The sequence below is a fragment of the Diadema antillarum genome, unplaced genomic scaffold (genome assembly GCF_040938485.1).
Source record: "Diadema antillarum isolate AM-2024a unplaced genomic scaffold, OU_Dant_1.0 scf00000051, whole genome shotgun sequence".
Taxonomy (NCBI): domain Eukaryota; kingdom Metazoa; phylum Echinodermata; class Echinoidea; order Diadematoida; family Diadematidae; genus Diadema; species Diadema antillarum.
In genome coordinates, this window is record NW_027270940.1 from 1,969,527 (window position 1) to 1,985,559 (window position 16,033).

Consider the following 16,033-nt stretch of genomic DNA (forward strand, 5'->3'; position numbering starts at 1 on the left):
TGGTGATTTTTTTTTTTCAAGTTTCAACATTGCTTTTCCCTCTACTTTCTTAAGTTTCAACATAATATCTGTATCAACATAACATATTTACATAAGTCTTCTGTGTATAACTGTAAGCTGTTAAGCTTTAATAACAATTATGAACTTACCTTTTAATGTAAATGAGGTAATTCAACATACCTAACAACTTTTTGAACATCAAACTTTATTTCTTACTGTATGTGTTAAAGAAGTAAGGAAACTATAGCATTCAATATATTTACCCGATCGTGGATTATGGGTTCATCTTTGCTTTTTTTTTTCTCCATTTTTTATTGCTCCGCCACGAAGTATCGCCGGATCCATTATTCTCTTTTAAGTTCATTGTTTCTTTTCGCTTGAAAATTATGGCGTTGTTAACACGGTATTATCACGGATCTTGCGGTGCAAACACGGAGGATGCCAGTCTTTACACGATGGACGGCGATGTGAACACGGTCCATTTCAAACCGCCAAGACCGCCACGAAAAAATAAACATGTTTGATTTTTTCTGGCGGTTCCCCGCGGTTCCCCGCGGTTCTCGGGGTTCATGGCGGATGAGTGACGGATGACCACGGTTTGTGTACGGTGTAAACACGGTCTTTGGCGGAGCACGGCGATTTGCTGAACCGCCATGAACCGCCATCAAACCGGCGATGTGTGATTGCACCTTAAGAGTTTAGAGACGGATATTGATTGTGGTGAGATAGTGGTCTTCGCTGTTCGTGTCGTGTTGATGACTATGATGGTGATGACAGTTGCTTAAAATGTTGGTTGACTATTATGCGATCGTTGTGGCAAAATAACACAGTTTTGGGTAGCATCAGCACTTATTGTTTAGGCTCTTTCCGCTAACATTGCTGAACACGTCTTCAAAAACAAGACAAATTTAAAACTTATGGGAATTTCAGCAACAGACAATTAATTTGACCTGCACACTTTGCTCATCGTATGTGGTCACTGAAGCATGGCACAATGTCATCTTTATTGAAATGTTATTTTTTCATTGAACTCAGAGTAATTTCCCAACATTTCAACTAAGACATAAAAACAATGAATAATTTTTTTCCATTATATAGGGTGAAAAGAGTTTTCCAGCCCTACATGTTCATTGAAGCGTGACTGAAATGTCAGGAGATCACTGTGTGCACTGTGCTATTAAACACGATACAAAAAGCATTCAACACTTGATATCAGTGCGCGAAATTAACGCAATTCTAACTGCACAATTAAAAGTGTTATTTTTGGTTGTTTTAATGTGCTCATTCAACCGTGAAAATACGTGAATTGTGTGTAAAAACTGTTCAACACACGAATTCAATCTCAATTCATAGAAATTACCGCGAGAAACATATCAAATCGACCATTTTGGCAATATTCACTCCGTGGTCACTCAACCGTGAAATGTTGTGCAAAAGTAACATGGTACGAGAAGAATCACATAATTTATACGTTGCATGTGTTTTTATCCTGAAAATTGAAATTTGATTTGATATCACCAAATCAAAGTTGCAAAATTGGGCTTATGAACTTCAAAAAGTGACCATTTTAACTTTAAGTCATGCTCACTCAAGCGTGATCAAGTGATATCAACTGAATTTCACATGAAAGGTAGTCGAAAAAAAATACAGCTACAAGGTCCTGTATTCAGATTTCCTCAAAGGTTCCTGATTCATAAATTGCAGAGGTTTGTTTCAGGGGGAACTCATTTTTTTAGTGGTTATATGAGACGTAAACTTCATAGAGAAATTCCATTCCATTATTGAAGATACGAACAAAAATGTGATTTTAGAAAATGACGTCATACTGACGTCATGATCAACCAATCACAATGAAACATTAGATCTGTCATTCTTACAAGAAGTCCAAGAGCTTTTTGTGATAACCTCTACGCAGGATTTTAGGAGAAAGAAGTAAAGAAGATTGAATTAAGAAAGAAAGAATCAGTACAGATACAAAAGGTTAGCCGAGGGGATACACGGATCACGTAATTACATTATCACTTTTGAAAAGGCGTTCGCTCCCATCCCATCGCTGTGTGCGCGCGAGTCCATCGCCCACCGTACTCCTATATATAAGTATTATGCCACTCCACTGCGAGCCGCCTTTGCAAAAATCTAGACGATTTGTTGATATGAGTGTGAAATAAGGGCCATTATTTCTAAAATGAAATAAGGTTAAGGAACAAGGAACCCTCTTTCATCTTCGAATTAACGAATCTTCTTAATGACAAACCTTTGGAATGAGACTGCAAATGCACGTATTTTGACACTTTTCCCCATTTTACGTTACATGATCTTCTATACAAGGAACTTTGGATTTACGTAATAACGAATCTTCGAAATAATTACTTTCACTTCATTTTCTTTTCTTCTTTCTTTCATCAGTATCATCCGTCGAAAATTACCATTCCATGGAGAAGCATGTCCACGGGCTACGCATGTAGATCTATGGAGACTGCAACTGTTTCCTGAGAACTTTCATAAAGGACAAGCAGGTGAGGAAAAAACGTTCGCGACTTTAATAACCGAAGTAAATGAGTAAAGGCACAATTTACCATTGGCAGATGAAACAAAGACACATCACTACTGCTTTAAAATGGTTCTAAAATGTGAGTTAGGGATAGAAACAGCCACTGTAAAAAAATGAATCTGTATAACAGAACTTAAAAGTTGTTAAATACACAAAGTGTGAACAATAATTATAATAAAAATGTTTCCATACCAAACCGGCCATAGAACATTTATGGTTTATTTAGAAAAAAAAAAGTACGATATCTCCGTATAGGTGTATAGGCTTTACTGTGAAAACTTAATGGTATAAGATGTTTTGTGATACAATAGACCTACACATATGCATTAAATGTGATATCTTTTAAAAAAAGGAGGGAATGAATCACTGCTCCAAAAGGTAAACAGGACCTTTAAGTTTTATCCGCCCCCCCCCCACACACACACAGATCACAAAAAATGTTAAGTAAATAAATAAATAAATAAATAAATGAAAACCTTAAAAGAGAAAGGGAACATATTCTTAGAGAGAAAGAGAAGACAGGACAAAAAGCATTAGAACGTTTTACTAAACAAAATCATAAAAATACCGAAACCACTCTGGGGAAGTATCATAATATTTTGAGATGCATGTACAACAATGGCGGATCTACAGGAGGGGGGGGGGGGGGGGGGGTCGGGGGCTTAAACCCCGTCCTTGGACTGCTAAGTAACAAAAATAAAACAAACAAACAACAAATAATTAATCAATCAATTTAAGATCAAAATGAATAAAAGGCACTTTTCTTGTCTAAAAGTTGTTAATTTCGTAAGTGAAAATGCAAATCATAATACACTATAGATACATAATTATATTATCTATACACTAATATCAACTTATGAGTAAATTTAGCGTATATCAAGATAGAAGCCTCGCATCCTTGAGTGTGCCCCATGGAACATAACTTTAATAAACCCTATATTTTTCGTTTTCTTCTATGCTTTGAAATAGTATATGTGACCCTGCACCACAAAACAAACAAAAAGTCGCCAGACATGAATTTCTAGTTAAGACCATATTCTGAAAGAACAGACTTTAAGCTTTAAAATGATGTATAACTCAAATCAAATGGACTCTCCTAACCTTTTTTAAATATTGGAAAGAAAGCAAAAATGCAGGAAAAGTGTGAACTGAGAAAAGAGCCTCTGAAGTACAGTGCCTATTCAAGCGCTTAATCTTTACCAAGCTGCGCTGGCTGTGCGATGAATGGGACAGAAAACAGGGAATAAACCACCGGAGTAACAACAATGAAGGGATCATCAAAATAAAGCTGAAATTGAGCATGCCTCATTAACACATTCTATCCATAATTAATGCCAAATTTCAAAGCAATAGCACTATCCTTTCAAAAGTTATTTGAGTTGAAAGTGAAGAGTGTGTACAAGGATTTTCAGAAATGAAAAAGGGACTATAAAGACACACCTAATCACACTATTCTACCAAAAATATTCGAGATAAACTGCTAAAAAACACACTTTCCCGCCCGTTTTATGATACCAAATTTTAGCATAATATAAAGGAAGACCTGTTCTTTCAGAAAATATGACAAAGTCAAGATCAGGTAGGTTGACTTATTTCACTTATTTTCAGTCCTCACGTAAAATCAGTGTGTGCGACTTTATGTTCGTTTTGTGGTGCACGGTCACATATATATAAACCTCGAACAATGCGATTACGTTTTAGCTTTTAATGAATACATTTCAGACGAGTGGCAAAGTGAGAATAGCTCGCTCTCTCTATCCGTAGTTTCTGTAAGTTATGATCATAGTCGTTCGCACTGATTTTTTTTTTTACTTTGTTTAATTCAATAGAGATTATATATAATGTTCTATATACACGACTTTTATACTCTGTAAAAACAAACAAACAAACAAACAAACAATATATATCGTGGGAAAGGGTATTCCCCTCCCACACCATCCCCCGCTCGACCGATTCGCTTCCTTACCAAGGAACTCACACCGTCACATAAAATAATGTACCGCCGTATGTTATAATCAGAGTCCTTCGCAATGATTATGGTTTATTATACACTGTTTAATTTCCTAGAAATTTGCTTTTATTTGAGTTGTTTTGAGTTGTTTTATTTCTGCTTAATTCCGTTACATCAGATATGATTATGTACATGTCATTTATGACAAACAGTATATCGACACATAGTTTTTAGTACAATTATACAAGACAAATACAAACAGCAATATGGAACTTAAACAGAAGGGTCTCCAAAATAACCCGAGGCTTGACGGTATATAGAGACTATATGCTTACCTACTCTGGATAGAATAGGGAATACAGAAAGAAAAAAATAGGGAAGGGTAGGGGGAAAAGGGAAAGTTACAGAGTGTATGTGTACCACTCCAACTACTTTACAATAATAGTAATGATGACAAATACAATATTATAATGATATTAAAGTTAACACGTTTAGTTGCCTTTGCCGGAGTAATGACCGAATATGCACTATGAAAATAATAATGTGTGAATACAAAGTATCCTATGCATATTGTTATCTGATATGGAATGATATATATCGTGCTTATTTCATGTACGCAGTAATGGTAAGGCACATCGTACACATACATATACATGCTCATACAACATACATGATATACCTATCCTATACATACATATATATTCATGTTCATAATATGGATAGACAAATAAATCGATATATGTATGCACACATACGTGCATCATGTACCACGTACATATTCATATACATTTGATTATTATACAATAAAGGAATCAGAATGTTATCCTGGGGAATACTGCTTAAGGAGGTGAAATTTTACAGCCTTCATAAATGAATACATAGTGGTCATATTTTTAATTTCGATGGAAAGGGAATTCCAAGTATCAGGGTCGGAGTGTCTGACAGAATGATGCGGGAGTGCGGTTTTAGGGTTAAATAAATGTAAATTTGTGGATTGTCTGGTTGGATAAGAGTGAATCTTTGAATATTCTGTTAAATATTGGAGGCAAGAGGTTTGACTTATCTTAAGGGATTTAAGCTGGAAAAACAATGGGTCGGTGTGATCTCGAGAGCGTGCTCGACTGCACACTCGAATTGCTTTTTTCTGTAGGAGAAGTACACGGTCTGTGTTACATTTGTGGGTTGCCCAGACAATGTTGCAATACGATATATATGGTAAGATTAAGGCATTATACAGAGTAAACAATACACGAGTTGGTAAAAAATACTGAAGCTTAGTTAACAGGCCAATGTTTCGGGATATAGGCAAAATGATGTGTTTTACATGATCATCCCATTTTAGGTTTTCATATATATACACACCGAGAAATTTATTAAATAGTTTCCTTTCAAGAGATATACCATCAATATACAATTCATATTCTGGGAGATCAGCTTCTTTTAAATCTAACATGAATGAAATTAGTTTTGCTTAAATTAAGTGCCAGTATATTACTTTTAAACCATGTAGATAATTTCGATAATTCATTGTTCAGAGTAGCAACTAGGTGGTTTAGGTCAGTATGTGAGTAACACATTTGTATCATCAGCAAATAATATATACTGTAACATAGATGATACGTTTGAAATATCATTAATGTAGATTAAAAACAATAACGGCCCTAAGATTGAACCCAAGGGAACTCCACATATTACAGGTAATGTATTGGAGGATACTGAGTCAAAGGAAACGAATTGTTTTCTACATGACAAATAGTTTTCAAACCATGTAAGTGCAGTACCCCGAACCCCGTAATGTCGTAGCTTATATAATAATATTTTGTGGTCAAGAGTATCGAATGCCTTGCTCAGATCCATAAATATACCAATTACATATTTGCGATCTGCCAAGGCACTCGATACTCTATCAAATAACTGCATTAGCGCGTGATCAGTAGAATGATTGGTTCGGAAACCGAATTGATCAGGATTGAAGAAATCATTCTGACATAAAAATCCATGCAACCTATTATATACAATTCTCTCGAGTATTTTGGAGAAACTAGAGAGAATGGAAATGGGACGGTAATTAGTTACACACGTGGGATCATCTTTTTTATAAATCGGTATTACTTAAGCAATTTTGAAGGAACTTCAACTTCTGAAGAAAAATACCAGAAGAAAGAGATAGATTAAAAATATGGACTAAGGGGGACAAAATACTACCTATAATCTGCTTAAGTAAATTGGTGCTGATTTCATCATGACTGACAGAATAACTATTTTTAAAAGTACGAACGATTCTTAATATTTCAATAAAATCAGTTGGGTTTAGAAATAAGGATGAATCTATTGATTGTAGCAGAAAATCTGCGAAATCACAATTACTCTTATCGATTTTAGAGCCCTGTTGTGGACCAATATGCACAAAATATTCATTGAACATATTACCTATGTCTACCGGATTACTTATTGCCATCTTTATAGAATACTTGAGAATCAGATGATGATTTACTCTTATTAAGAATTTCATTGATTGTTTTCCATATAGTTGAACTTTTACTTTGAGCATTATCTATCTTTTTAGAAAAATACATTTGTTTGGACTGTTTGATAATGCTTGTTAATCTATTTCGATATGTCTTATAATTGGAAACATTTTCAGGGCTAGCTTGATGAAGACTAATTTTATACAAAATATTTCTTTTATTTAAAGAATTCAAAATTCCTCTTGTTATCCAAGGTTTTATAGGTTTATTATGTTTTCTCCCTGCCTTGGTCTTAGGTATACTAATGTTGAAATATATCTCAGATTTAGCCCAGAATAACTGATATGCTCTTTCGGTATCGTCACAGGTTAAAACATCTTCCCAATCTTCATTCTGCGTTTTGAAAACAGCGTTTTGAACAGGATGTGTCGTGGGCGGTCTTTCGCGGGCTTCCCGTCGCGATGCGCTCTTTCGACCTTGACGTTCATAGCGAATTTCTTCCGGACTAATTTCTCAACCAAGGCGACGCAATCCTTGGCGGATTCTGGAATCCCGATGACCCGGATTTTGTTTCTCCGCAAGAAGCGTTCGCTCTTGTTGATCTCCTGTTGTTGCTTGGCAACTTCTGACCTCAGAGCGCTGACCTCCTTCTCCATTGCCTGCATTCTCTTCTACAGTTGCGAGTATTTCGCCTCCACCTCAGTGACTCGCAGGCTCCCATAGTCAATGGCTGATCCCCGCTGGAATTCCACCTGCTTGATGTTGTCGATCAAAGAAGACACGGCTCTTTGTATCATCTTTTCAAAGTAAGCTGTCGCGGCTTTGAAGTACCGGGCAATGCCAGCAGGTGCAAGCTGGCAACCCTAAAAATGAAAAATCTCCCTACTGTGGGAGGGGGGTTACCCCACTCCCACCCGTCCCCCTTGCTCACTTCGCTCGCTCGCAATACCCATCTCAGACCCTAAAACCCCCTCCTTGGAAAAAAAAAGCTAGATCCGCACCTTCACTAGCTTACTAAGATGGGATAATACTAACAAGATAAAGGAATTAGGGAGAGACTATGCCTACATCTTTTGCCAGACGTAAAGGACAGATGAATTTCGGCACAGATTGCACCTTTGCAGAATAACGGGTAATCGGTACCTCGGTGACATCAAATAAATTCTAGCATGTTGTGTAGCGTTCTTGGCAGCTAATAGCCTTTTGACAAGGCCTCGTGGCTGAAGATCGAGACTAAGCCGCGCTCGGTCTAGCGTTCACCCGTTCTCTCACAGTTAGTCTCTTTTTCAGCAACGAGGCCTTGCCCAAAGGCTGGGGAACTAACAGCTCTATTCAACTTAACACATTGCACTTGATGCATAATGATTTATTTTATTTTTTTTTTTTTGTGGGAGTCTATTCAGATATTATTTCTTTTCTCTCCATTTTTAATCTGTCTCTTGCATGTTACTTTGTAATCAAACTGGGTCAAAGTGAAAAGTAATCGCTATTGAACTTTAAACATACTTCCGACACATTTGCCAAACAACAGGAAATATTTCCGTTATCGAAAATACATTGAAGTATCTATTTTTCACATTTGATATCCACTGGATCTCTTTTAAAAACACCATACCAGCATCCTGCTCACTTAGGTCTGGAAAAATTCCTGAAATATTAGAAGGTTTTGTCAGATTAAAGAGACCAGAGACAACGAATTAGAGGCAACATTGTAAGCGTTTGGATGAACTACAGACTACACTGCCCCTAAGACAAAAATCCTGCTAATTTTCAGACACAATGTATCCGTTGAAAAGCAAAATGGTAGGAAACTAAAAAAAAAACAAAAACAAAAAAGAAATCTCGCTATTGCGACTGGAATGCCTCCGAAATAATGCATGTTTTTCTTAATAGGTCTATAGTACTATGTCTTGACAATGTGTGATGATGTGATGACAGTTTGACATAATTGGCATAATTTCAAAATGACAGGTTTGTCACAAATGTGTTGAATGTTGACTTTCCTTGAGCTAGGTTTAATTGGATGAATAGCTATAGTGTCTATGAGTGCAGGCATTTGGGGATTTGAGGATTTGTACCCGACCTTTGACCCTTTTATAAGTTTAAGGAAGAAGTGAAATTTAGCACTTCACTTAACCTTTGACCTTTGACCTTTTGACAAAAAAAAAACTTCCAAGAGAATCCCAATTGGGTAATACATATTACATACACTAAATTTTCAAGAAAAATCCTGCAGGCATTGTATAGATAAAAGGGACATAGTGGCATTTTGAAAAGTTTACCTTGACCTCTGACCCCCTACCTTTGCCCCATGACCCCTAAATTCGCTAGATGATCACTGACAATTAGCGCATGCATATGTACTAAGTTCCAAGAAGATACCTTGAAATGTTGGTGAGATATGGAGAAAAAAGTGAAATTTTGACATTTTCACTTGACCTTTGACCTTTGATCTTTAACCTCATAACCCAACACACTCTCTCTCTCTCTCTCCGGTGATTTTAGTCGGTAGTTCATGTATACACCAATTTCCAAGAAAATACCTTCAGGCATTCCATAGATATGGGGAAATAGTAAGATTTTGAGCATTTAACCTTGACCTTTTGACCTTTGCTTTGAGCGTGTGCACCCAAAAGTTGATAGGCACAACTTCGTCCTCTCATAGATACACATGCCAAGTTTCATTAGAATACCTGAAACAGTTTTTTTTTTTTTAGTTACGCTGTCCACAAAAAAAAAAAAAATGATTAAGACGGAAGGACGGACGGAATGACGGACGGACGGATGGACGGACGGACAAACCAAAAACGTAATGCTTCCGGCGACACTTCGTGGCGGAGACATTAAAAAGGAAAAGGTGCGAATAGAAACACGTTCAGACTCTAACTAAAAACCAGTGAGTTACACAATAGCTTTTGATGGGATGAACGCTTTTAATAAGATTCAAATTCGTGTGTTATTAATTCATTTCACAAAATCAGATAAAAAAAAAGAATCTTTGATGTCAGTGACTGTATGGAAATAATGTCGGATCATGCATCATGTACTCACTGATTCATTTTATTACATTAAAAGGACCAGCACGCAATCAAGCCGTTTGTGTCTACAGACAGTCATCACCTTTTATCGTTTTTCTTTCACGTGACAGCACCGAACTATGCAAAGAGGACTTATACCTTCCTTTTTTTCTAGCCTTTTTTTCCGCTTTTCCTTTGCGTCTACTTCCTGGGGAAGTACTTGAGAATTCTGATATATGTTTATGTCATGGTTTGTTGCATCTCATGCACGCAGGAAATTCGTTGTTCTTCTTAAACAAATAGAAAGTATCTTACAATATAACTACAGTTCTTGCATGTTTTGATAGCTGAAGTTCCCCTGCCACTTCATCCGTTTTGGAAGCCTCCATGTAAATCAAAACAAGCTATAATGACGTTATCTTATTTTTCATCACAAGCAGGATGGATATAATAACAGTGATTACACACAGTCACGCGACATGACCCTGCACGATTATAGTCAAACCTGTCTATAGGAATACGTGTGACGAAAAGAGTGACCTTGCAAGATTGACCGACTACTGTTTCGTCCATTTGATAATATCGCGATTTACATCTTCAACGCGAACGCTGTTAAAGACGACTTATCTTCCCTGGTTGACAATAGAAACAGCTGTCTCGCACCAAGTCACATCATTTTTTTTTTTTGGGGGGGGGGGGGGGTGGGGGCAGTGATCTAAAGTTCACTAAATATCGTTAATCGTTGCGTTAATGCACAAAGCGTGGTGTCTGATGAATGCAGGAGTATATATCGTTCATCGCACTGTTCGTCCTGCATCAGTCAGGTATAAGAACATTCTGCAGACAAACGGAAATCTCTTAGGCCCAACATATCATTACTCGTGTGAAACCTCAAAGTTGTCTTGCTATTTTTATATGTCATTATGAGCTAATATAGCTACGCAGGTTGTTATTATTAAAGACTAAATTCATGCTCCCATAACACGCAGTGTATCGGAAAGCTAAACGATTCGTGTGCACGATTGGTGTACACAAAGCAATTGAAAATAGTATTCTTGAAAGCAATATTGACAGCACGTGCCTTTTCAAAGTACAAGTCCACCTTCAAATACATAAGAATTGAGAGAATGCAGCAATATTAGTAGAACACATCAGTGAAAGTTCGAGGAGAATTGGACAATCCGTTCAAAAGTTATGAATATTTTAAGTGTCTGCGCAGTCACTGCTGGAGGAGAAGACTACTACAGTGTATGATGTCACATGCGTACAATTATAATAATAAGGAAAATAAAAAAAGAATTTCACAAAACTGTACTTTTGTAATAAAGTGCACATTTCTTCGACTTGCTACTGACGTATGTAAAGGGTAATATTATTCCCCTTGCCTTCTGAAAGAGAGAAGTGGAGAGTTCTTTTGTTACGCGAAAAAAATGGAAATGTGTTGTATTTTCTTTATTCTTTCTTTATATCGTTGTACTCATGTGACATCACAAGCTATATTAGTCTTTTCATTCAGCCGTGACTGAGCAAAAACTTCAAAAATTCATAACTTTTTAACGGATTGTCCAATTTTCCTCAAACTCTCACTGATGTGTTCTACTAATATTGCTGCATTCACTCAACATACATGTCTATGAAGGTGAACTTGTCCTTTAAAGCCATGGTTCGAAAGTCACGACACAGTGGCATCCAGTACCACCCAGCCCTTTTTAGTTCTTGACTGATGTTATTTAGAGTACTTCTTCTGATCATATGCATTGCATTCATGGCATTTAACGAGCTACTTTACTTTCTTGTGGGTATTTTTCTTTTTATTCTGTAGGCAGGGGATGTCCTCTGTATTTCAGGAATTCACGAATGCAATTGAGCTATCTCCCCCAAAATTCATATTAGCCTAAAATTCCCAGTATAACTCTACTATCTTGACATCATAAATAATCATAAAGTTTAAGAAAAGACGCCAGATGGAATCCAACCAAATTCAGAAATGGGAAATTTAGAATGGGTATTTCGTTGTCCACTAGCTTTCTCTGAGTATTTCTAGTTAAAGGGGATGGCTAGTAACTGATCAGTGGGAATCAGTGGGAATGCTGGGGGATGAAGTGGAGACATTATGAGCTCCCTCGTGGAGACGATATGAGCTCCCTCGTGGAGACTTGGTTTATATATATATATATATATATATATATATATATATATATGAAGAGTTTGTTTTCAAAAACCGATAAGTCCATTTTTGAAGATTTTGAAGTACGGTCTCTGTCATAAAGAACAAAATAATACCTTTTGGTCACGACATATAAAGGTACATTTTTGAAGTTATGGTCAAAAGAAAAAACATTTTTCTCATTATTCTCTTTATTTTTCTTAACCTTTAATCGCAAATATCTCCATTAAGCAAATAATGGACTTATCGGTTTTTGCGAACACTCTTCATATATATATGTATATATATATATATATATATATATATATAATCTTGTTTATATCTCTCTAAGTTTTTATAATGTATGTTTCATGTTAAGTGCTGTCTGGGGCAAATTATTTGTATTGGGTCCCATTCTTCTCTCTCCTCTTTATTTCTATAAAACAACAACAACAACAACAACTGGGGGATGATTGTTGCAATTGTTGTGGGATTAATTTAAGAATACATTATATATCTATTGCTTTGTGAAAATTATTTGCTTCAGGACGGTTTCAAATTCAAGTAATGCGCAGTTTAATGCACCGTCACTGCAGGCATGCCAGCATGGAAACACTAAACTGCATATTGCTTGAATATAAGATTATTCTGAAGCAAATAATTTTCACACAGCAATAGATATATAATTCACTCTTAAATGAATCTCACAAGAATCGGGACAATCATCCCCTACCATTCCCACTGATTCCCACTGATCAGTTACTAGCCATTTCCTTTAAGCTATTTGTTAAATTATCCCTTTAATTCCATTGGGCCTACGTGCTAAAACGTCTAATGCATGAGAGTGTCAGTTTCTCAGGTGAAAAGACCTCGTGCCTGTGTTATCTCAAAAAACAGAAACATGTAAACCACTTCCTGGTCTGTATTCCTAAGGGATATTATGTATGCAGTGTTCCTCCACCGACGTTGATTTGACGTGTGAATTACACAGAATTACATTAAACAAATGACGTGTATTTAAATTTCATTTGGACATGTAAAAGTTACTTTGTACTGACTTTGTGTATATGCAATGTCATATTGTATGGTTTGGCCGGAAATGAAATAAAAAATGAAATGAAATGAAATGAAATTACCTATCCTTTTTTTCTCTCTCTCTCCTTTCTTTCTTTGTTTCTTTGTTTCTTGGGGGGGGGGTGGGGGGAGTGGTTGTGTACGCATTATTGGACCGATTTGGAGTGTGGCGATCAGCGGTTTGGCGCGTTGAATGTCGAGTACTTGTCCAAAAAAAAAAAAAATAGAGTCCTCTCTCCGGATTGTTACCTAAATGATTCACGTTACGTAGTTTACTTTATGGTGTAATGGAAAGCTGAGATCCTCTTGCTGGCGTTGAGGGCGTGATACAGTCCATCGAGATTGGTAGTCCGATTGCTGGACCAGTGGTCCCAATATATACATGCATACGTGTGATTAATATGACCATCTATACGAAACACACAGTTGGTATAACCTTTGTGACATTGTAAAAGTAACATGTGTCACTACAAGAATAAATAATGAATCTAGTGTTCAAAGCTTTATGCCACTACGTACTTTCCAGCTCTGGTACTTTACATTATGCACGTAGCACGACAGATGGAAAAGCACTGTTGGTAGGGATGTCAGAATTTCATGCCATTGTATTTACATTTAACAAAGTAACTTTGCTTTCAGACTGGGTGTCACACACTTATTACCTGTGAAGCCAGTTATATATGGCATAGTCCATACCTACAAAGTGTTTGTACTTGAGTTGGACTACACGAAAGTTATGTAATTCCTCAAGTTTCTCCTTCGCTCTTGTCTACTGCTTTTCGTTTCTTGTCCTTTTTTTTTTTTGGGGGGGGGGGATGGCTTCTTTTGTCGGCGGCCCTTTTGTCAATGAGCTCTCCTTCATATTCCTCCATTGCTTGGCAAAAATGTAATGTTTTTTTTTTTATTTGTCAGATTTAGGTGGTGATTTTGAGAGAAAGACAAAAGGCAGAAGCCAACTTCAATTGTTTAATAACAAATTCAGACAGCAGACAATGGTTGAGGGTAAGGTCAATACTGCTCTCTAAGGCTGCGTTCACATAGAATTATACGGTATTCGCTATTCGCTATTTGCTATTCGCTATTCGCTATGCGCCGTCAAGTCGACCCAGTACACAGTCGCCCGCACCATCAACTCCCTACTTCTTCCTCCTTTACAATCATCCCAGCAATAACAATTTCTAAACTGCAACACAATGTCAGTCTACATGCATATTTTTGTTAGTGGGCAAATCCAGACTAAATTTCATCATTTCATAAACAAAAGATGGTATACGCTGTTCGAAAATCGAACAAGCACAATTCCCACTAGTCTATGCTATACCTAGCTATTCGGTAGTTTCGAAAAGTGCCCTCTTACGTGAACCGGTGTTAGGAAATGCTATCGTTCGATTCAAGCTATTCGCATGCCCTTGAAAACGAGCACCGAATACCCGAATAGTATAATTCTTACTTCTATGTGAACGCAGCCTTAAGGCTGCGTTCAAAAAATACCGGTACACATAAGAGGGCACTATTCGAAAATGCCGAATAGCTAGGTATAGTATAGACTAGTTGGAATCGTGCTTGTTCGATTTTCGAACAGCGTATACCATCTCTCGTTATGAAATGATGAATATTTCGGTCTGGATTTGCCCTTTAGCAAAAATAAGCACGTAGTCTGACGTTCTGATGCAGTTTGGAAATTGTTAATAAGATGATTGTGTAGGAGGAAGAAATCCTCACTGCATGGGATAGGGAGTTGATGGTGCGGGTGATGGTGTACCTGGTCGACTTGCCATGCCCGAATAGCGTATGGCGAATAGCGAATAACGAATAGCGAATACCGTATAGCGTATACCATATACTTCTATGTGAACGCAGCTTTATACTATATATCAGATAACACTGACATTATTATGAGCAATCGCTGAATGTTTTACAATTTTCTTGGAGGTAATCTAAAAATGAAAGCTGAAATCAGTTTCATTTAATAAATTAAAGATTTAGTTTGAAGTTAAGTTTCAGATTTTGCTCTGTTTTCAACCCTCTGTACAACATTCTGATTTTACGCAGGGGTCAATTGGTATGTATGGTAGTGTGTCGTTAAGGCTGGGTTCACATATATGGAGTATACTATTCGGGTATACGGTGCACGTTTTTGAGGGCACAAGAATAGCTTGAATAAAACTATATGATTTCCTAATACCGGGTCACATAAGAGGGCACTATTTGAAAATGCCGTATAGCTGCCTATAGTATAGTATAGTGGGAATCGTGCTTGTTCAATTTTCGCGCAGCGTATACCATCTCTCGTTTATATAATGATGAAAAGTTTGGTCTGAATTTGCCCTTGAATAGCAAAAATAAGCACATAGACTGATATTCTGATGTAGTGTTATGTTATTAAACAAATTAAAGATTACCAGTTTCAATTGATTTACCAAAAATGACCCCGAGTGCATTTTCTTTGTATTCATATACTGAATTTATAACTTTCTTGTAACAAAAAAAGTACATTCCAATGCAATCTCAGTTTAGAAAGTAATGATAAGATTGCTGGGGTGGTTGTGTAGGAGAAAGAATTCCTCCCTGTATGGGATAGGGAGTTGATCATGCCGTCAAACCCCCGTTTGAGGCGAGACCCCATCGGCAAACGAAGCTGATGGGGTGCTATACCCCCTAACGATTCCTAGTTTGAAAAGTAGGAGTAGATGTATTTGCCCACTACAAAATAACTTTCTACTCAGGCGTGGCAAACCTGGAGGCCAAGCCAGGGTTTAATGACTGCAACAGCTGTCATACTACGTACGAGCATGATAAGGATATCTGCCTGTGGCAGACCATTCA